This window comes from Phyllostomus discolor, chromosome 2 (assembly GCF_004126475.2).
Source record: "Phyllostomus discolor isolate MPI-MPIP mPhyDis1 chromosome 2, mPhyDis1.pri.v3, whole genome shotgun sequence".
In the NCBI taxonomy this organism is placed as follows: Eukaryota; Metazoa; Chordata; class Mammalia; order Chiroptera; family Phyllostomidae; genus Phyllostomus; species Phyllostomus discolor.
The window spans coordinates 102,932,440-102,956,027 of NC_040904.2; the positions used below are offsets into that span (position 1 = coordinate 102,932,440).

The 23,588-nt window shown below is 41.3% G+C and overlaps 1 protein-coding gene across 2 annotated transcripts in view; it reads right to left on the reverse strand.

The window, feature by feature from the left end:
• MYLK (myosin light chain kinase) overlaps positions 1-23,588 on the reverse strand; it is a 291,257-nt gene that overhangs the window by 213,600 nt on the left and 54,069 nt on the right. The window contains exon 2 of one of the 2 annotated variants that reach the window (XM_036018195.1): positions 7,285-7,422. The exons of the other annotated variant lie outside the window; for it this stretch is intronic. The gene's annotated coding sequence lies outside the window, so the exon portion shown is untranslated. The remainder of the gene's footprint in view (positions 1-7,284; positions 7,423-23,588) is intronic. 2 annotated transcript variants of the gene reach the window in all.

Below are 23,588 nucleotides of genomic sequence, written 5' to 3' on the forward strand. Positions count from 1 at the left end.
TGGACATAAAATGAATAAAAACAGCTCTGTCTAGGGCTTTATCATGATCAGGGATCACCCAGCAAAGTTTAGTAATAAGATTTCCAGGATAACTCCAGGGGATGGACCCTTAGCTTGCAGGCTTATTGCCAGCTTAAACTCTGCAGGGCCAGGGATCCAACTGCGTTCCACATCCACCTCTTCTTTTTGTTGCACAGGGCTCTCAACTTCTGGCGCTGCCTCCACAAGGTGGCTTCTCATCTCTTCAAGGCTCTCACAGTGCCCCAACCAGAGACTATTCCTGTGCTTTCCTATAATCCTGTGGGTCCTCTTGTTTCACCATGTCTATGTAAGAGAAAGGACAGGATTCAAACCCTATACCAGACTCCCAATTACCAGAAAACTCCCCTCTCTCCCAATGCAGATTAACTCCCAGTGTGCCCCACCCTTAATGGTCTTCTAGGCTGTTCCTTCATGGGTATTTCCTCCAGTCAGAGATGGCCAGACCTTCAGGCCCAGGTCCCTTCCTGCCTAGATACAGATCAGTGGAACCCAGTCAAGGGAGGAGGCCATGACTGTCCTGAAGCACTGCCTGTAGACATTCTTCCCAGACACAGGTCCCATGGCAACTCTGCTCTTTGTCAGGACCTGACATGGTGCTTCTGAGTCAGGTACCTCCAAGGTAAGCCATGAGGGACTTCCCCATCCTTCTTCAGCCTGGCAAGGATCATATATACTTGGCAGGGATGGAAAGTAGAGAATCCAAGTACTGCATCAACAATGACTATTCAAAGAGCTCATACTGACCTGCCAGTGCCCCCTTCCTCAGGTTGGCAGTGTATTACTGACTACATTTAAGGGGCCAATAGTTCCCTAAATCCAGAATCTGATGCTTGTTTCCTTCCTGCTCTTTCTATCTGTCTTCTCTGCCACCCAATCCTTTCTACTCAGAGTTGACACATCACTAGCCTCTTTGCCTAGAGTGGGACAGGTCCTACCCCTTCCTCATCAACACTGTCTCCATAGTCCCAAGGATGACAACTCCCAAAGTAGCACCTACAAGGAAGTATCCCCTTGCACCTCAGCCTCTACATAGCACAACTTTGCCAGCAGGCAGTTAAATCACAGCTTTGAATGGCTCCTAGTGCCAGCAGAAGAACTCTGACATAATCCCTGGCTTCAGTGAGTTTCTAGGCAAATGGGGGAAGACAAGCCCCATGAATACATGAGAAACCAAGAAATCATCAAGAGGACATTAGTCCCAGCTTGATGATGTACTTAAATATTCTTGGCTACACTGGCACAGTTAATCACCCCCCTCTTATGGAAAGACTTTCTTCTCTTGTTTTCTGGGATGCTGCACTCTACTCTCTTTTTCTTTCTATTTCCTCTTCCTGGTCTCTAAATTATGGATATGCTCACTCCCAAGGGGATCAAATCTAGTCCTATGGTTTTATACATCACCTAGAGGCTGAAAACTCCCAAACACATTTCTCCTCCCAACCTCTTTGCCATCTTCCAGAACTTCACATACAACTGCCTAGTCCACATCTCCAGGGGTTTACCCAACAAGATCTCTTAAAATTCTCCAGCCGCATGTACTCCTCCTACATTACTTCCCACCCATCACCCATCTAAATGCTCAGGGGTATGAGTCCCCCCTTGCCCTCTTCCTCCCTTTTTCACTCTCTTACTTCACTTCAATCCATCAGCAACTCCCACTGGCTCTACCTTTAATCTAATCACTCCTCACTACCTCCATGCCACCAGCCATCCAAGCCACCAGCATCTTGCTCTTAAATTAGGCATCCATTAGCAAACTGCCTCCCTATTTCCACACTTGTTTCCCTATGGTCAGTTCTCCACACAGCAGTCAGATAATGACATTCCCTGACTCAACACCCTCCAATGACTGCTCACTATACACAGAATAAAATGCAAACTCCTTATCATAGTCTATAAGGCCATACCTCACCCAGCCACACCTATTGCTCCAGACTCACCTGCTATCATTCTGTGCCTCTCCATCTACTTTAGTGCTTGCTGTTCCAATCACACCAAGTGCATTCCTGCCTCAGAGCTTTAGCAGTGGCCAGTTTTTCTGCCTCAAAAAGATCTCCAGATCTTCTGAAGACTCACTCTGTCACTTCCTTCTGTTCTCTGCTCACATCTCACCTCCACAGAGGCCTGCCTTGACTCTTCGATGATCCTATACAAAATAACTGTCTACCCCAATCCTTCCAACCCCTTCCCATGCTCTAGTTTTCTTCACTGCCTATTAAAATCAATGCCAGATGTTACTGTCTTCCTTTTTCATAAGAATGGAAATTACACAAGAGCAAGGAGTATATGATGAACCTCTGATACATTAATCAGATCAATGTTAACCACACTGACATGAATTACATTCTGTTCTTGGGAAGGGAACTGAATTTTTCATAGAAAAAATAATATAAGTGATGGTTACAATATTGATCAAGGCCCTAATACCAACTTTTAAAGAAATACAGTAATGCCCCCTTATCCAACGGGGATATGTTCTAAGACCACCATTATAAAGCCACAGGTAGTACTGAATCCCATTTATATCATGTTTTTTCCTACCTTTTGACTTCAAGGAAGCACTTTAAGGCTTCTCTTTGGCATATCTGAATGCCCAGCATCACGACTCTTGCACATTGGGTCATTATTAAGTAAAATAAGGGTTGTTTGAACACAAGCACCACAATACCTCAACAGCAGATCTGATAAACCAGACAGCTACTAACTGACTAATGGGCAGAGAGCAGATACAGCATGGACATGCTGGACAAAGGGATGATTCATGTTGCAGGCTGGATGGAGCTGGATGGCATGAGATTTCATCAAAATGACACACCATTTAAAACTTATGTATTGTTTATTTCTGGAATTCTCCATTTAATATTTTCAGACTATAGCTGATCATCAGTAACTGAAACCGCAGAAAGCAAAACTGTGGATAAGGGAGGACTACTATATGATTAAAACCTATACTTAATTACAAGTTATAGGTAAAGCAACATAAAGCTCTCTAAAATGCATGTGCTTTCATTGAAGAATCACAATGAAGCCTAGGTGAATACAATTTGATGTGATAGCGTATCACACTTCATTGTCCAAAGTTATTTTACCAAAGACAGAATGAACGTGTTCATTGAGGTCATGGAGTTCAAATAAGAGATTTTCCAGAGGCACCTCTGAAAAAATGTGTGGAGGAAAGTAAAGATCACTTGCCCTTTTGAGAAGTTTATCAAGAAATATGTCTTTTTGTTTGTTTGAAATACATTTTATTGATTATGCTATTACAGTTGTCCCATTCCCCCCCTTTTATTTCCCTCCACCCACATTCCCACCTTTAGTTCATATCCATGGGTTATACACATAAGTTCTTTGGCTTCTACATTTTCCATACTATTCTTAACCTGTCCCTGTCTATTTTCTACCTACCATCTATGCTACTCATTCTCCATACCTTTTACGCCTCTTTCCCCCTCTCACTCCTCCACTGATAACCCTCCATGTGATGTCCATTTCTGTGATTTTGTTCCTGTTCTAGTTGTTTGCTCAGTTTTTGCTTTTGTTTTAGGTTTGGTTATTGAGTAACAAACAACCAAAGTTGTGAGTAACAAACTCAGATGAGTTTGTTATTTTACTGTTCATATTTTTTATCTTCTTTTTCTTAGAAAAATCCTTTTAACATTTCATATAATAAGGGCTTGGTGAGGATGAATTCCTTTAACTTGACCTTACCTGGGAAGCACTTTATCTGCCCTTCCATTCTAAATGAAAGCTCTGCTGGATAGAGCAATCTTGGATGTAGGTCCTTGCCTTCCATGACTTCAAATACTTCTTTCCAGCCCCTTCTTGTCTTTAAGGTTTCTTCTGAGAAATCAGCTGACAGTCTTATGGGCATACCTTTGTAGGTAACTGTCTTCTTTTCTCTTGCTGCTTCTAGGATTCTCTCCTTCATTTTAATCTTGGGTAATGTAATTATGATGTGCCTTGGTGTGTTCCTCCTTGGGTCCAACTTCTTCGGGACTCTCTGAGCTTCTTGATCTTCCTGGAAGTCTATTTTCTTTGCCATATTGGGGACATTCTCCTTCATTATGTTTTCAAATAAGTTTTCAGTTTCTTGCTCTTCCTCTTATCCTTCTGGTACCCCTATTTTTCAAATGTTGGAACATTTAAAGATGTCCTGGAGGTTCCCAAGCTTCTCCTCATTTTCTTGAATTCTTATTTCTTCATTCTGTTCTGGCTGAATGTTTCTTTCTTCCTTCTGGTCCACACCATTGATTTGAGTCCCAGTTTCCTTCCCATCACTGTCAGTTCCCTGTACATTTTCCTTTATTTCACTCAGCATAGCCTTCATTTTTTTTTCATCTAATTTGTGACCATATTAAACCAATTCTGTAAGCATCCTGATTACCAGGGTTTTGAACTGTGCATCTGATAGGTTGGCTATCTCTTCGTTACTTAATTGTATTTTTTCTGGAGTTTTGATCTGTTCTTTCATTTGGGCCATTTTTTTTTGTCTTGGCGTGCCTGTTACATAGTAAGGGGTGGAGCCTTAGGTGTTCAGGTGGTACAGGGGGCAACTCACATTACTGCATTGTGGTGCTGTATGTGGGGGAGGAGTCCAAGAGGGAACAATGGCCCTTGCTCTGCTCTCTGCCAGTTTTCAGTCACTTCCCCAGCTATGCACAATCAAATTGGGCCCTTCTGGTGCTGATTCCTGGGTGGGTGAGTTTGTGTGTATTCCAGGACCTTGTGGGTCTCTCCAGTGAACTGTCCTGTGAAGGGTTTCTCCTGCCACCTCAACCCCTACAGGTGTTTTCAATCAGAAGTTTGAGGCATTGTTTCCCCACACTGAAACTCTGGGTTGCATGGTCTGTCTTATTCCCCAATTGTTCCTCTCAGTTTTTCTGCATGTGAATGTTGGAGCATGCAGTCTGCAGTTTGCCACCTTGCTGAGCCCACCAGCCACTGCCTTGCCAAGAGTCCTCTCTGCCTGGCTGCCTGTCTCCATCCCTCCTACCAGTATAGATGAATATTTCTTCTTTAACTACTTGGTTTTTGGACTTCTATATGGTTTGATTTTCTGGCAGTTCTGGTTTTTGTGTGTTTTTTTTTTTTTTAATTTGTTGTCCTTGTTTTGGTTGTGTGAGAAGGCACAGTGTGTCTACCTATGCCTCCATCTTGGCCAGAAGTTCAAAATGTCTTGTTAAATGTTCCTACATCATTTGTGAGTGGCCTGTCATCTATTAAGGAACTCCAGAGAAGGCACCAAGCTCTAGACCACCTCCACACTAACAGGTGTATTGTAGAGCTTTGCTCAAGAGGCCTGATTTCCTCAACAAGCAGGGAAAGAAGGACTGGGTAACTTTTGCAGTCCCATCGGCAAGTCTGACTGTCCTCTCTTCCTCATTGTAAATTTCCCTATCATCAGCACACAGTTGGTAACCACACAGGAAGGACTTCTTGCACAGCCTACTCCTCAGCAAAGGTTCTACCATCATCCTGATTTCATAGAAGGCAAACCTGTCTTTTTTTAAAGGTACTTGCATTAACGTTTCCATCCTTTGATCTGCCTCTGCTGCTTCACAATGTGGCTTAAGGCTTTGTCTTTCAGGGGAACTGTGCTCACATATATACATGTTCACTTTGATCCAGCCTCCCTTGAATCCTAAAAGCATGCTTACCATATTAACCACAGGTTTTGTATTTTCTTTCAGACGCTGTTAAAACACTGCTCCCTCTCTCCCTCTTTCCCTCTCTCCTTCTCTTCCTCTCAAGATTTTATTTATTTATTTTTAGAAAAGGGAGGGAGAAGGAGAGGGAGAGAAACATCAACATGTGGTTGACTCTCACGTGCCCCCTACTGGGCACCTGGCCCACAACCCAGACCCAGGCATGGGTCCTGACTGGGAATGGACCAGCTACCCGTCAGTTCACAGGCCGGCACTCAATCCACCCAACCTTATACTCTACCCAACCTTATACTCATTTAAAGTTACAGGATTTCTTTTCTTTTTTAAGATTTTATTTATTTATAGACAGAGGGGAAGGGAGGGGGAGAAACATCAATATGTGGTTGCCTCTTGTGTGCCCCACACTGAGGAACCTGGCCTGCAACCCAGGCATGTGCCCTGACTGGGAATTGAACTGGCAACCCTTTGTTTCATAGTCCGGTATCAATCCCTTGAGCCACGCCAGCCATGGCTATTTTCTTAACAAAAGAGTAGAACCCACATACTTACTTTTGTTTTCAAAGTAGTTAAGAAGCTACTCTTTCACTTCAGAGGGGGGCTATAGTTCAAAGCAGCTTTACAAACTTGTGAGAATAACCAGTGTTACAAAAGCTCAGGTCATGCTTCCTTTCACCAATTCCTCTTTCTCCTCCTTTTCCTCTCTTTCTTTATTTGGAATTGGGTGTGACCCTGTTAGCCTCCTTTGCCAGGAGACTGAACATGCTGCCCCCAGGCTGATGCTGGCTGTGGGTCCCTGGAGTGCTATAACTGTGAGACAAGAGATGGCTGAGGATGGCACAGGGAAACCATCATGCTCATGTGCCCAAGCTGCAGAAAGCAATACCTAATATCAAATTAGACATATGAAATCCCAAAAGATCGCTCATGTTTTTGAAATATTACTGAGAATAGTTATCATTATAGCAGCTTAATGAAGGCATTCACTCAATGTTACATTCAGATGGGACTTCTCTCTGAACAAAGTGAAGATGACCAAGTTTGTGCAGCAGGGCTCAGGAAATCTTGGTCAGATATGTAATAGCTTGGCCCCACAATTAACACAGAATTCTACCTGTGCTCCAACCCCAACTTGCTTGCTGTCTGCTTGCTAAAGAACTACATAGTCCAAAGGAAAACAAACCAAAATAGTTCACCAGAGCAGCCTCCTACAGCAGCAGGTGAAGGAAGCTGTTGGTCATTTAGAGTGACAGAGTGCCACAGTTTGGCAGCATGAGCAGTTCTAACAGAGGCTAGGGCACCCAGCAGGCACTTAATCAACCTGGTTTCTGGGCAGGCTCCAATGGCAGTTCCTACTGCCACCCATTCTAGAATTCTGACCAGCTAAGCCAAGGTCAACAGGTAATGCTAAAACATGCTGACTTCACCCCCACCTGCCTGGGCACCTGGCCACAGTCATCTCACCTTGGGGGCACCATTCTCTCCTAGCTCACAAAGACACACAGTTCCCCTCCCTGCAGTCTCTTCAGGGTGGACCAAGGAGGAATGGTTGACAGTGTAGTTTAAACTGCTCACTCACCGTCTCCCTGCTGTTTATTATGGCAACTGGGCTGAGAGGATGAGGAAAAAGGTCTGTTCCCTCTAGGCTCTGGAAGCTCTCAGCCAGGTAGTTCCTGAAGCTGCTTTGAACTGCAGCAGAGGCAGCTGATTTGGGAGCCTGGTGAAAAGGAAACAGGAAAACCAAGTCAGGGACAGACATGCAAAAGGGAGTGGGAGCAGTGGGAGGAGCACATCACTCAGAGAGGCTGCATGGAAATGTGGAAATGTCCCAGACAACAGATGCTTTTATTGCCAAGTATAGGGGTTATAGGTTTAGACTTTAGAACAATAGTTACAAGGAAAATCAGAGTGAAGTGCTTTCTTCCTTCACAGAGGACACATGCGGGAGAACTGAGGAGGGTGAAGCTGGGATGAGGTGCAGGGCCTCCAGAGAGGAAGGCAGGTGGTCATCACAGTCTCTTGAGGGAGCTGGCTCCTGGATGATCCGGGGCCCAGCTCAGGGACAGGGGAAGCAGGGTCTGTCTGACAGGCCAGGAGGAAAATACCACACCTGGGAGAGGACTGTCCTCAGAAGTGAGTAACCTGCCCCCACTGTCCCAGGACCCAGCCCACATCCCCTACTCCCCAAGAACCCCCATACGGGGAGCCCACAGGGCCCAGGCCTCAGCCTGGCCCAGGCTCCTACAGTTCACCCCTTCTCCTCCCTTCAGAAACTTCTATTTTCCTCCATAGCAGATTTTACATACTTCTTCAGAAGGAAAGAAATGCTTACAGAAAGTAGTGAATCCATTCTCTCCAAGGTGCAAATACCTTGTCTCTGAGCCCTTTATGTGCTTTCCTTCCAGGATATCTATTATGGTAATTTGTGAAGGTTAGTTTGTAGCCCTGGAATAAATCAAGCTGTTGTGGTAGAATTTCAGCAGAGAGACATTCACACCAAAAGGTCCTTATCCCCTTAATTACACAGGAGATCTTGGAGGTGGAGACCCTAGTATGGTAACAGTCCCCGCAACGCCTTAAAGAGGAAATAGAAGTGACTGGCCACCAGAGGAGGGGTGGAACCCCCACCCTGTTGCCCTCCCCAAGCTAGGTGTTCTTTTCTCCCTGGATAGGGATCTTCAGCAGAAAGCTGATCCTAAGAGTGACAGTTGCTCCTGGGAATTTGTGCCATAACAGGACAAGTGGGAGTCGAAGCAGATGGAGTTTCTATAAGTAATGGTTTCAGTATCTCTCATAGGCTAAGCCAGCTGGTCCCAGCAGAGTTTCTCTCGGCCAGCAAGACCAGCCTGGGATTCTCTACCCTCGGTGAGGGCTCAGGCATACCAGCAGCTCTTAGTTCCTTTTTCTCAACTCTCCCTCCAGCTTGAGCACACCTCATTCTCACCAGTCTTCCTTCCACTTACCACCAGCAAGAGGAGCCTCCTTGCCTTGCTGCTCTTCATGTGCCTCAGGCCCACCACCTGTCCTGTGCTCACATGGGAGACCCTGGCTGCTCCATCACACCTGTTTTGTTTTGTTTTGTTTTGTTTTGTTTTGCCTGGTTGATTAGGCAACTCTTGACTATAATCCTTTCACAACTCAACCTGTACAAAAGACCACTTCTATAAGAGCTTGAAGTTACAAGAAAGTGCAAAAGTATTTATTCATTTCATTTAAAAATCAAAATTGTAAAAATGCTGATAACATATGCAAAATGGTTTCTAAGCTAATTTTGCAATGCTATCAAGCATTACACCTATCCCCCAAATACAAAGCCACTTCATCAGGAAACAAGGCCCTCCACCAGGGCTGATCTCTACAGAGAAGGGGCTGAATATCACAGTGGACTATTCCACCCTAGGGTTTTCACAAAGAAATATTTGCCATTTAATATCAACATTTTAATATCAACATTTTTAATATCAACATTTGGTGAAAGCAAGAAAAATACAGTGGTACTTCAGTACTCATCTTTAATTCATTCTGACCAGTGGGGAGCAAGCAATGATTGATGAAGCATTTTCTCTCACAGGACTGCATCGTGACTCATACAAGTTCTAGCAAGCATGATGGGTGTCGATCAAGTGCTGAGTGCTGAAACATTTTTTCTTGTCAAAATGCAGCAAGTACCAGGTTTAATGAGTTCTGAAGCCCACAAGTACCGAGGTACCACTGTATTAAAATATGACAGGATTTTTGCACGAAGCTAAAGCAGTGTGGTTTGGGCGGGGGGTCTGGTTGCCTAATAAAAGGTGTAGTAGACCTCACCACCCATTCTGTGAGGAAAGAGGTGGAGGGGAAGGTAGGAGAAGGAGCAGCACTGGGAAGTGCAGTGGGCTTATTAATTTCTCTAATGGCTGAGAACCAGGAAAAGGGGCAAGGACACTGAATATCCTTCATTAAAGAGAATGCTCAGTATAAAGAACTGTCTAGTCTAAAATGCTAATAGTGCCCCTGTTGAGAAACACCAGAAAAGGAATTAGTAATTCACATGACTCTCCTAATGCCTACTCTTAAATACCAATTAAGTTTTCATAGGAAGTTGACAGCAGTGACCACAGAAGGTCTGCGCTGGAAGTATAGATGCCAGGCTTTTGATGTGTCAGTGCTGCTCGTAATGATGTGCATATCATCTTATGAGAGGGTCGGAGCCTGCCCGGGCATTGTTGGCTATGCCAGTGGAAAGGAACTAACTTCTTCTGTTTTTAACTTCTTCACATATCTAAGTGAGGACACAACTGGGACACCAAAACTGCACATCACACATCACAGGAGATACTATTTTGTCCAGAGCAGTGGTTCACAAAGTGTGGTCCCCAACTAACATCACCTGGGAACATGTTAGAACTATCCCAAACCTGCTGAATACAAACTCTTACGGGGGATCCAGCAAACTGTCTTAATAAGCCCTCCAGGTGATTCTGATGCTGGCTCAAGTTTGAGAACCACTGGTCTAGATGGTTTGGGGGCTAAATATGACAAGCAGTCACAAGGCGTTTTAGAAATGCTGCCTCAACTCCTGTGCAGTTTCTACCAGACTATGAAAAGGAGGAGGATATTGCTGGCAAACAATCTGAGGTAAAGGACCTAAAGAGGAAAGACCTAAGTGAGGAGAAATAGGGGGAAAGAGTAAATTATCAGGGGCCAATCTAAGTATCCAGTTTGATTAGCCATCCTAGAAGGACCTTCTTTTTAATTTATTTTGTGTTTCTCTTACAAGGATATATAGTGAAAGGTCTTTCTCCTGCCCATGGTCCTAGGTGCCCAGCTCCAACTTCCCTTCCTCAGAGTTAGCTAGTTATGTCACCAGTGTCTTGTAGAACTATGTTATAAACATTTCTGTATGTTTTTATTCCCACTTCATTTTAAATACAAATGATAGCATATTATCATTTGTATTGTGTTCCACACCTTGCTTTTTTCACTTAATATGGTTCTAGGATTTTTCCACATCAGAAACATCAGGAACACCCTAGTAGACTTTGAGTGTCTGGGAACACTCAACACTGTAGGGGCATGTGCATCTGCCCAGCAGAGAACGAGCATCTTCTAGGCCATCATGTGATTCTTGTGGATTTCTTAGTGAATCCCCTGTAGGGAAATGGTGCTGAAATTCTCAATTTGGAGAACCCTCCATAGGCCCCACAGGAATGATGTTTTATAACAAAAAGAGGCTCTCAAGTCATGAAAGTCTAACAGTAACACAACCAGATGGCACCAGCACCTAATGGGTCAGGCATTCTAGGCAGACACACAGTAGAGGAGGATGAACACTGGAGACAATTCAAAGCAACAAGAGGATTTGAGATGCTTTTATCAGGTGAATAATCATACATCACATCTGATTTATAGGAATTGACAAAATATATAAAAAGATAAAGACAGGAACTAGGTAAAAACCCTTAGTAGAGATCGGTGTTCAACACTGAGAACATACATATAACACAGAATACAGTATGTGTTTTAACAGATACATAACACAGAATATAATAACACATGTAATCCTTCCACCAGCTTCAGTTATAGTAGCATTTCCTTCAGAGTTATGTTTTATTTTGTCCTTCAACACTGTAACATGTCCTGTCTGTCCATGGTTCCTGACAAATTTTTATCAATGTAGTCTTTGAACCTAAAGCACGAGAGTTCCTTTTTTATAACTGCTTTATTGAGATATAATTCAGATACCATATAATTTACCTACTTAAGGTGTGCAATTGCTTAAGTATAGTTACAAAGTTGTACAACAACCACCTCAATGCATTTTAGAACATTTTTATCAACACCCTATAAAACTCTGTACTCATTCACTGCCCATAACTTCCTAAGTCCCCTAGCTGTAGGCAACCACCAGTCTACTTTTTGTTTTTACAGGTGCAGGATGCTCAACAGACTCATCAGCAGACTCAACATAACTGAGAAAACAAAACCAGTGACCTTAAATATAGGTCAACAGAATTGATCCACAGTAAAACACAAATAAAAGAGTGTGAGGAGTGAGAGGAACAAAGAATCTAAGAGCTATGGGATAATATCAAATTGCATAGTATATGTGTAATTGGAACTCTAGAAAAAGAAGAAATAATGATTGGGGAAGAACAAATAATGGCCAAGCCTTTCCCAAAACTTATATCAAACTACAGGTCTAACAAGCTCAGAGCATTCCAAGCAGTATAAGTACAAAACAAACAATCAAACATACTAGATACATCATATTCAAACTGCTGAAATCAAAGATAAGAGAAAATCTTAAAGGCAATCAGAGACAGAGGGGAAAACATTACATACAAAGGAAGAAAAACAAATATTCAAGCACACTTCTCATCTAAAATGATGCAAATCAGAAAATATCAAAATTACATCTTAAAAATACTTTAAGAAAAAACTGTCAACCAAGAATGCCAAACCTGTGAAACTATCTCTTGAAAACAAAAGAGAAATAAAAACTTTTGAAAATAAACAAGGAGAGTCAAGAAGGTAGCAGAGTAGGTGGGAAGTACACTCAACTCCTCCCGGGACCAAACTGGAAGTACAACTGAATTATAGAATAAGCAACTTGGGGGGGCTGGATTGGGAGTAAAAAGGAGAAAACTGTATTTGAACAATGATTAAAATAAAAAAAAAGAATAAGCAACCTGAATAACCAACTGAAGACTACCTTAACAGAATTCTTATAAGGATTTACAGAAGAAGCCATATAGAGACTGGTAGGAAGTATGGAAACATGAAAAGGGGTGGTCCTGCACCCATGTGTGGTGGTTGAAAATTGGGAGAAATATATCAGCTACAAAGGTCCACCCTAAAGAGCAAAGGGTATCAACTCCATGCCAGGCTCCCCGGTCCAAAGTACCAGTGCTGGGAAGAGGAGCCCACATAACATCTGGCTGTGAAAAATCAATGGGAATTGTATCTGACAGGGAGAAACAGGAGTTTGCTGGAGACTCAGGTAGCCTCCTAAAGGGTCAGTGCACAAAATCTTGTTCAAGGGCACTCCCCTGGGCTCTGGCAGAGGGAAGATGGCTCAGAGAAGACTGGAGTCACACAGAAAGAGGCAGGGTTGTCCAATTTTGAAGAGAAAGCTATACAAGCAGCTGCCATTCTTCCTGTGCTGAGTCCCTCTCTTACACTTCCCATAGATGCCATTTTTCCTGAATAGAGCACTTCCTCTATGCTTCATCAGCCTTGGGGGGAAGATGCACTAGCTCCAACCTCTCAACTCCCTGTGGCCCTGCCTTGCTGAGCTTGCTCCCTGCAAAGAAGCCTGCTGTCTGTGGCCAGCCAAGGCTCGCCATGCAGACTTTCTTGCAAGCCTCTCAAAAAGGGCCACTTCCCACCCCCACCCCCTGCATGCCCCGATTGGCACCACCATTTTTATGCAGAACCCTCCATTCACACAGACAAATCTTAATCTGTTTTAGCCTGATGAACTCTACTGGCGTCACCCAGACAACTCTATGAGACCCTGCCCCATCACAAAGGCCCCAGACAGGTGGTGACTGGCCTTACTGTACCATGAGACTTTTGCTGAGTGGCCTCAAATCCAACACTAGAACTAAGTTTGAGTCTCTATTAGCCTGGTGAACACCACTTCCACATACCTGTTGTCTCACTGAGAATCTACCTCATGTAACTCATGTACAATCAGAGGCTCTTTCAGTGACTGAGCCTAACAGGCACCTGTCAGATGGAGGCAGATCTCAGGGTGTCTTGAGCCTATTGATGACCGGCCTCCCAAGCTTGGTGCTGATGGAAGTGGACCTTGTGCAATTTGGTACCTCCCATGCACATCCAGGCCCAACAGAGGCAGCCACAAACTGTGGATCACTTTGTAGCACCTAACAAGTAATCCAGGGCTGATCATAGACAGCATCTGACATTGACTCAGACCAAAATCCCCCCCAAAAAGTCCCAGAAGCAACACACAGTAGACAGTTCCAGACAACATCAGAGCACGACCCAATTAGCTCCACAAGTGGCACGCCCAAAGGGAGTTCTTGGCAAGTAAGTATCAGACCCTGCTGGGGTGAATTCCACTTTGTGGGATCAGCCCTCACACAGCAGCTCATATACTGTGGTCAGGGTCAATCCTCATTCAGCCAGCCTGAAATTCAACCTTACTCACAGGTGGGTCAATAGCAATCAAGACTCAACTAGAACAGGAGAACTCACACAAGTCACAAGGAACATTCCTGGAGCACCTAACTCACGTGATGAGGAGATTGTGCCATTTAGCCACATTGGACATTTACTACATAAGGCCACCCTACCAAGACTGGGAGACCTAATACACAGAAACTAGTATAGAGAGACAGCCAAAATGAGATGACAAAGAAACACGCCCCAAATGAAAGAATAGGAGACCTGGCTGGCATAGCTCAGTGGATTGAGCACGGGCTGGGAACCAAAGTGTCCCAGGTTCGATTCCCAGCCAGGGTACATTCCTGGGTTGCAGGCCATAACCCCCAGCAACCGCACATTGATGTTTCTCTCTCTCTCCCTCTCTCTCTCTCTCTCCCTCCCTCCCTCCCTCCCTTCCCTCTCCAGAAATAAATAAATAAAAATCTTTAAAAAAAAAAAAAAAAAAAAGAAAGAAAGAATAGGAGAAATTCCCAAAGGAAAACAATAAATAAAATGAAGTCAAGCAATTTATGAAAAAACTGAGTTCAAAACCATTGTTACAAGGATGTTCAAGGAACTTAAGAGAAAAATGGAGAATCTCAGAGATAACTTAAACAAAGAGATACTAAGCATATAAAAGGACACAGGAAACATTAAGGAAAACACTGAGAAATATCTGAAATGAAGAATAGACTGCAAGGGCCCTGGCTGGTGTAGCTCAGTGGATTGAGTGCCGGCGTGCGAACCAAAGGATTGCTGTTTCAATTCCCAGTCAGGGCACATGCCTGGGTTGTGGGCATAAGAGGCAACCACTCATTTATGTTTCTCTCCCTCTCTTTCTCCCCCATTCCCTTCTTTAAATATAAATAAAATCTTTAAAAAAGAGAATGCACTACAAGGAATGAACAACAGATTAGATGAGTAGAGGATCTACCAGTGATTTGGAAGAAAAGGTAATAGAGAACAGCCAATCAGAGAAGCAAAAAAAAATTAAATATGAGGATAGTTTAAGGGACCTCTGGGACAACATCAAGGTCAACAACATCACATCATAGGGATATCAAAAGGAGAAGAGCAAGAAATTGAAAACCTATTTGAAGAAATAATGACTGAAGACTTCCTTAACTGGGTGAAGGAGAGTCCCAAACATGATAAACCCACAGAAGCCTACACCAAAACACAAAATAATTAAAATGGCAAAGGTTAAAGGAACAGATCATCTTAAAAGCAGCATGAGAAAAATGCTGCTTAAGGTTTAAGAAAAATGCTGCTTGTTACCTACAAGGGAACTACCATGTGACTGTCAGCTGATTTCTCAACAGGAACACTTCAGGCCAAAAAGGATTGGCACAAAATATTCAAAGTGATGAAGGGCAAGGATCTACAAACAAGACTACTTTACCTAGCAAGGTTATCATTTAAAATTGAAGGAGGAATAGATCTGGCTAAGATGGAGGCATAGGTAGAAATGCTTCACTTCTTCACACAACCAAAAGAAGGATAACAACCAATTTGAAAACAATAAACAACCAGAAGTGTCAGAAAATCAAACTGCATGGAACTCTGACAAACAAGGAATTAAAGAAACATTCACCCAGACCAGTAGGAGAGGTGGAGACAGGAGCAGGGCAGCTGAGTAGAGAGGATGTGCTGGCAAGAAAGAAGATGGTGCAGATGAGGCAGGGCTGGCTGAATGGGAAAATGAAGACTCAAAACTATCTGTAAACTACTGGGGGGTTGTGACAGCAGAAAAACTCTCAGTCTCACAGGGGAGTTCGTTAGAAAGTTGGGCTGGAGCAGAGCAAGCTAGCGGCATTGTTCCCTCTCTGACCACTCCCCAAAAGACAACGCTAGAATACAGCAAGGTGGGTTGCTCCACCCTGAAAAATACTTATGGCTCTTCCCCCCTTACAACATAACAGGTGCACAGAGACAAGAAAATATGGCCCAAATGAAAGAACAGATCAAAACTCCAGAAATAGAGCTAAGTGGCAAGGAGATAGCCAATCTATCTGATGCAGAGTTCAAAACACTGGTAATTAGGTACTCATGGAAATGATTGAGCTCAGTCACAAAATGAGGGCTACCCAAAGTGAACTAAAGCAAAATATACAGGGAACCAACAGTGAAGGGAAGGAAACCATGACTCAAATCAACGATTTGGAACAAAAGGAAGAAGTAAAAATCCAACTAAAACAGAATGAAGAAACAAGAATTCAAAAAAATGAGGAGAGCCTTAGGAACCTTTGGGACAACTTGAAACATTCCAACTTCCAAATCACAGGGGTACCAGAAAGAGAAGAACAACAGAAAGAAATTGAAAACTTATTTGAACAGATAATGAAAAAAAATTTTCCCAATCTGGCAAAGGAAATGGACTTCCAGGAACCTCTTCCTGTATATGGTAAACCAGGAAGCTCAGAGAGTCCCAAAGAAGTTGGACCCAAAGAGGAACACACCAAGGTACATCATCATTAAGTTACCCAAGATTAAAGACAAAGATAGAATCTCAAAAGCAGTAAGAGGAGAGGAGACAGTTACCCACAAAGGAGTGCCAATAACACTATCAGCTGATTTCTTAAAAGAAACCTTGCAGGCAAGAAGGAACTGGAAAGTATTCCAAGTCATGGAAGGCAAGGATCTACATCCAAGATTGCTCTATCCAGCAAAGCTATCATTTAGAATGGAAGGGCAGATAAGGTGCTTCCCAGATAAGGTCAAGTTAAAGGAGTTCATCATTACAAAGCCCTTATTACATGAAATGTTAAAGGGACTTATCTAAGAAATAGAAGAAGATAAAAACTATGAACAGTATAATGACAACAGACTCATAACTATCAACAACTGAACCTAAAAAACAAAAGACAAAAACTAAGCAAACAACTAGAACAGGAACAGAGCCAGAGAAATGGAGATCACATAGAGGACTTTCAGTGGGGAGGGAGAGAGGAAGACTGGACGAAGAAGGTACAGGGAAGAAGCATAATTGGTAGGCATAAAATAGATGGGGAGAGGTTAAGAATAGCATAGGGAACAGAGAAGCCAAGAAACTTATATGTACAACCCATGGACATGAACTAAGGGCAGGGGGAATGCTGGAGAGTGGGGGGAGCAGGGCAGAGGGGGGATAAAGGGGAGAAAAAATGGGAAAATTATAATAGCACAATCATTAAAAATATACTTAAAAAATAAATAAAATTGAAGGAAAAATAAAGACCTCCCAAACAAGAAAGAGCTAAAGTGGTTCACTACCACCAAACCAGTACTATAAGAAATGTTAAAGAAACTTCTTGAAGAAGAAGAAAAAGAAAAAAAGAACATAATTTTAAGAATAAAATGGTAATAAATACATATCAATAAACATTTTAAATGTAAATGGCTTAACTGTACCAATCAAGACAAAGGGTAGCTGAATCGATTTTTTTTTTAAAGTAAAGTCCTGGTTGGTGTGACTCAATGGGTTGAGTGCTAGCCTGCAAACCAAAAGGTTGCCAGATTCCCAGTTAGAGTACATGTCTGGGTTGTGGGCTGTGTCCCCAGTAGGAGGTGTGCAATAAGCAACTGATTGATGTATCTCTTGCACATTGATGTTTCTCTGTCTCTCTTTCTCTCTTCATCCCCTTCTCTCTAAAAATAAGTAAATAAAATTAAAAAAGTAAGACCCATATTTATGTTGTCTACAAGGTACCCATTTCAGATCAAAAGACACACACAGACTGAAAGTAAAGACATGGAATAAGTTATTTCATGCAAGTAGAAACAAAAAGAAAAGCTGGGGTAGCAATATCAATATCAGACAAAATAGATTTTAAAACAAAGGCTATAATAAGAGACAAAGAAGGACATTATATAATGATAAGAAAACAATCCAAAAAAAGAGAACATAACCCTTGTAATCAATCACAAGAAAACCACATACAAACACATGGAGGCTAACTCACATGTTACTAAACAATAAATGGATTAACAATGAAATAAAGAAAGAAATAAAAATATTTCTTGAGACAAGTGAAAATGGAAACAGAACAACCCCAAATCTATGAGACACAGCAAAAGCAGACCTAAGAGAGAAACTGTTAGCAAATCAGGTTTATTTCAAGAACAAAAGAAATCTCAAACAACTATAACCTTACACTTAAAGGACTAGAAAAAGAACAACAAACAAAGCCTAAGTGAGTACAAGGTATAAAACAATAAAGATCAGAGTGGAAATAAAACAAACCTTTAACCAGGCTCACCAAGAAAAAGAGAGAAACAATCTCCAAAATATGTAAAGAAGTCATACAACTCTACTCTAAGAAGATAAGTAACCTAATTTAAAAATGGGCAAAGGACTTGAACAGACACTTCTCCAAAGAGGACATACAGAGAATTCACAAACACAATGAGATACCACCTCACACCAGTCATAAACAAAGCAACAAACAACAAGTGTTGGAGAGGTTATGGAGAAAAAGGAACCCTAGTGCACTGTTGGTGGGAATGCAGACTGGTACAACCACTATGGAAAACAGTAAGGGATTTTCTCAGAAAACTAAAAATGGATCTGCCTTTTGACCCAGCAAATCCACTGCTAGGATTATATCCTAAGAACCCTGAAACACCAATTCAAAAGAACTTATGCACCCCAATGTTCATAGCAGCACAATTTACAATAGCCAAGTGCTGGAAGCAACCTAGATGCCCATCAGTAAATGAATGGATCAAAAAACTATGGTACATTTACACAATGGAATTCTATGCAGCAGAAAGAAAGAAAGAGCTCTTACCCTTTGCAACAGCATGGATGGAACTGGAGAGCATTATGCTAAGTGAAATAAGCCAGGTGGTGAAAGACAAATACCATGTGATCTCACCTTTAACAGGAACCTAATCAACAAAACAAACAAACAAGCAAATATAACCAAAGACACTGAAATTGAGAACAGGCTGACAGTGACCAGATGGGAGAGGGGAGGGAATTTCAGGGGAAAAGGGAAAGGGTTTGCAGGAACAAGTATAAAGGATACATGGACAATAACAAGGGGGGGATGGAAATGGGAGGGAGGTGGGGAGGGCTGGGGAAGTGGGTTGAGATGGGGGTAAAAGGCAGAAAACTGTACTTGAACAACAATTAAAATTAAAAAAAAAATAAAGCAAATGAGGGATTAAAAAAAGAAAAAGAGAGAATCAAATAAATAAAATCAGAAATGAAAGACAAGTAACAAATGACATCACAACAATACAAAAATTGTAAAAAATATATTACAAACTAACTACCATATTTTGTCATGTACAATGGTCAATTCTTTGCCTTAATTTTTGAGGGAGAAAATAAGGATGCACATTGTACATGGGTAGTACTAATTCCATATATATATAAATGATTTTAATTCTTTTATTTATGCTTATGCATTAAAACTGTGACTCTAGAAAGCAATAACAATATTGATATGCAAAATAACACACTGAAAATATCATAATTAATTTCATTTCTAAATATAAATAAATTAAAAGTTGAATTAAAATGAAAGTTTTTTTCATGAAAGTTTGGGCCAAAAACGTGAGTGAGCATTACACATGACAAAATATGGTATATGACAAAAATTGGTCAAACTGAGCAAAATGGATAAATTCCTACAAACATACACTCTTCCAAAACTGACTCAGGAAGAATCAGAAAATCTGAATACACAGATTACAACTAATGAAATCAAAGCAGTAATTTAAAAACTTTCAACAAAAGTCCTGAACTTAATGGCTTCACAGGTGAATTTTACCAAACACTCAAAGAAGAAAACCTATCCTTCACAAATTATTCTAAAAAAATTCAAGATGAAGGAAGACTCCCAAGCTCATTTTACAAGACCAGCATTATTCTAATTCCAAAAACAGATAAAGACACTCCAAAGAAAGAAAATTATAGGCCAATATCCCTGATGTACATAGATGCTAAAATCCTCAACAAGGTATTAGTGAACTGAACCCAACAATATATTAAAAAGATCATACACCATAATAAAGTGGGATTTATTCCAGGGATGGAAGGTTGGTACAATATCCAGAAATCAATAAACATGATACACCACATAAGCAAAATGAAGGATGAAAATCATGTGATCATATCAATAAATGCAAAAAGTATTTGATAAAACCCAGCACCCATTTATGATAAAAACTCTCAGCAAAGTGGGAATAGAAGGGACATACCTCTACATAATGAAGGCTATATATGACAAACCCTGAGCAAACATTATATTCAATGAGCAAAAACTAAAAGTGTTTCCCTTAATATCAGGAACAAAACAGGAATATCTGCTTTCACCTTTCTTACTCAGCATAGTACTGGAAGTCCTAGCCAGAGCATTCAGACAAAAAGAAGAAATAAAAGGCATCCAAATTGGAAAGGAAGAAGTAAAACTGCCATCCATATTTGCAGATGACATGACATGATTTGCAGATGACCCTAAAGATTCCACCAAAAACTACTAGAACTGATAATGAATTCAGTAAAGTAGCAGGATATAAAATAAATATCCAGAAATCAGTTGCATTTTCATACACCAATAATAAACTATCTGAAAGGGAAACTAGGGAAAAAATCCCATTTACAACGGCATCAAAAAATACATAGAAATAAATTTAACCAAGGATATAAAAGATCTGTACTTGGAAAATTATAAGACTCTGAAGAGAGAAATTGAGAAAGATACAAATAAGTGGAAGCATATACCATGTTCATGGACTGTAAGGATTAACATCATTAAAATGTCCAACTACCCAAAGCAATCTATAGATTCAGTGCAATTCCTACCAAGATACCAATGGAGTATTTCAGAGAACTAAAACAAATATTCCAAAAACTTATACTGAACCACAAAAGACCCAATAGCCACAAAAATCTTGAGAAAGAAGAATGAAGTTGGAGGAATCATACTACCTGCTATCAAACTATAGCCATAGTAATTAAAGACATAGTAATAGCTATAACAAACTATAACCAAAGTAACTAAGTCCATAGTAATTAAAACAGCATGGTATTGGCAACAAAACAGACATATACATCAATGGAACAGAATAGAGAGCCCAGAAATAAACCCATATCTTTATGGTCAATTAATATTTGACAAAGGAGATGAGAACATATAATGGCATCTCTATTATATGTAGGTAAAGACAGCCTATTCATTAAACAGTGTTGAAAAACTGGACAGACATCTGCAAAAAATAAAACTGGACCACCTACTCACACCACACACAAGAAAAACTCAAAATAGATTGAAGACTTAAATGTAAAACTCAAACCGATAAAGATACTAGAAGAAAACATAGGCAATAATATCTCAGACATTTCTCATAGCACTATTTTTTCTGATATATCTCCTCAGGCAAGGGAAACAAAAGAAAAAGTAAACAAATGGGACTACATCAAATTACAAAGTCTTTGCACAGCAAAGAACACCATCAACAAAATGAAAAGACAACCCATTGAATGGGAGAACTTATTCTCCAATGATATATCCAATAAGGGGTTAATATCAAAAATTTATGAAGAATTTATACAACTCAACACCAAAAAAAAAAAGAACAAAGAATCTAATTAAAAATGGGCAAAGGATCTGAATAGACACTTCTCCAAAAAGGATATACAGATGGCCAATACACACATGAAAGATGTTCAATGTCACTAATCATCATAGAAATTCAAATTAAACCACAATGAGATATCAAATCACAATGGTCAGAATGGCTATCATCATAAATCAGTGGTGGTGGGGGAAGATGGGAGAGGGTATGGGCTGATAAATGGTAAGGGAAAAAAGACTTCACTGGGAGGATTTCTGGCCAAGATGGAGGCATAGATACATACACTGTGCCTCCTCACACAACCAAAAGAAGGATAACAACAAATTTAAAAACAAAAAACCAGAACTGCCAGAAAATAGAACCATATGGAAGTCTGACAACCAAGGAGTTAAAGAGGAAATGGTTATCCAAGACTGGTAGGAGGAGCAGAGACAGGCAGCCAGGCAGAAAGGACTCGTGGCAAGGCAGTGGCTGGAGGACCAGGGTGGAGAAAGTGGTGGCTGGCAGATGGGGGGATGTGGTGGCTGGTGGAGGAGGCAGTCCCACATTTGCATGTGGATAAACTGGAAGGAACAGCTGGGGAGTGAGACAGACCAGGCAACCCAGGGTTCCAGCATGGGGAAATAAAGCCTCAAAACCTCTGACTGAAAAAAACCTGTGGGGGTTGAGGTGGTGGGAGAGACTCCCAACCACACAGGAGAGTGCATTGGAGAGATCCACAGGGTCCTAGAACATACCACCCGCCCGAGAATCAGCATCAGGAGGGCCCAATTTGCTTGTGGGTAGTGGTGGAAGTAACTAAAAGCTGGCAGAGAGCTGAGAAAAGCAGCAGTGTTCCCTCTCTGACCCCTCCCCCATGCACAGCACCACAACACAGTGACATGAGTTGCCCTGCCCTAGGGAATACCTAAGGCTCTTCCCCTTACTATGTAACAGGCATGCTAAAACAAAAGAAAAATGGTCCAAATGAAAGAACAGATCAAAACTCCAGAAAAAATACAGTTAAGTGATGAAGAGATAACCAACCTATGAGATGCAGAGTTCAAAACACTGATAATCAGGATACTCACAGAAATGGTTGGGTATGGTCACAAAATAGAGAAAAAAAGTGAAGGCTATTAAAAATGAAATAAAGGAAAATACAGGGGAACCAACAGGACAGGAAGGAAACCAGGACTCAAATCAATGGCTTGGAGCAGAAGGAAGAAATAAACATTCAACCAGAGCAGAATGAAGAAACAAGAATTCAGAAACATGAGGAGAGGCTTAGGAACCTCTGAGACAACTTCAAATGTTCCAATATCCAATTCATAGGGGTGCCAGAAGGAGAAGAGGAAGAGCAAGAATTTGAAAACTTATTTGAAAAAATTATGAAGAACTTCCCCAATCTGGCCAAGGAAATAGACTTCCAGGAAGTCCAGGGAGCTCAGATAATCCCAAAGAAGTTGGACCCAAGGAAGGAAACACCAAGCCACATGATAATTATATTACCCAAGATGAAAGATAAGGAGAGAATCTTAAAAGCAGCAAGAGGGAAGAAAACAGTTACCTACAAAGGAGTGCCCATAAGACTGTCAGCTGATTTCTCAAAAGAAACCTTACAGGCAAGAAGGGGCTGGAAAGAAGTATTTGAAGTCATGGAAGGCAAGGATCTACATCCAAGGTTGCTCTATCCAGCAAAGCTATCATGTAGAATGGAAGAGCAGATAAGGTGCTTCCCATATAAGGTCAAGTTAAAGGAGTTCATCATCACCAAGCCCTTATTATATGAAATATTAAAGAGACTTATCTAAGAAAAGAAGATAAAAATATGAACAGTAAAATGACAACAAACTCACAACTATCAACAACTGAACTTAAAAACAAAAACAAACTAAGTAAACAACTAAACAGGAACAGAATCACAGAAGTGGAGATCATATTGAGGGTTATCAATGGGGAAGGGGAGGGAGGAATGGGGAAAAGGGTACAGGGAATAAGTAGCATAAATGGTAGGTAGAAAATAGATGGAGGGAGGTTAAGAATAGTATGGGAAACATAAAAGCCAAAGAACTTGTATGTACAACCCATAGACATGAACTAAGGTGGGGGAACATGGGTGGGAAGGGGTATGCAGGGTGCAGGGGGATAAAGGGGGGAATGGGACAACTGTAATAGTATGAT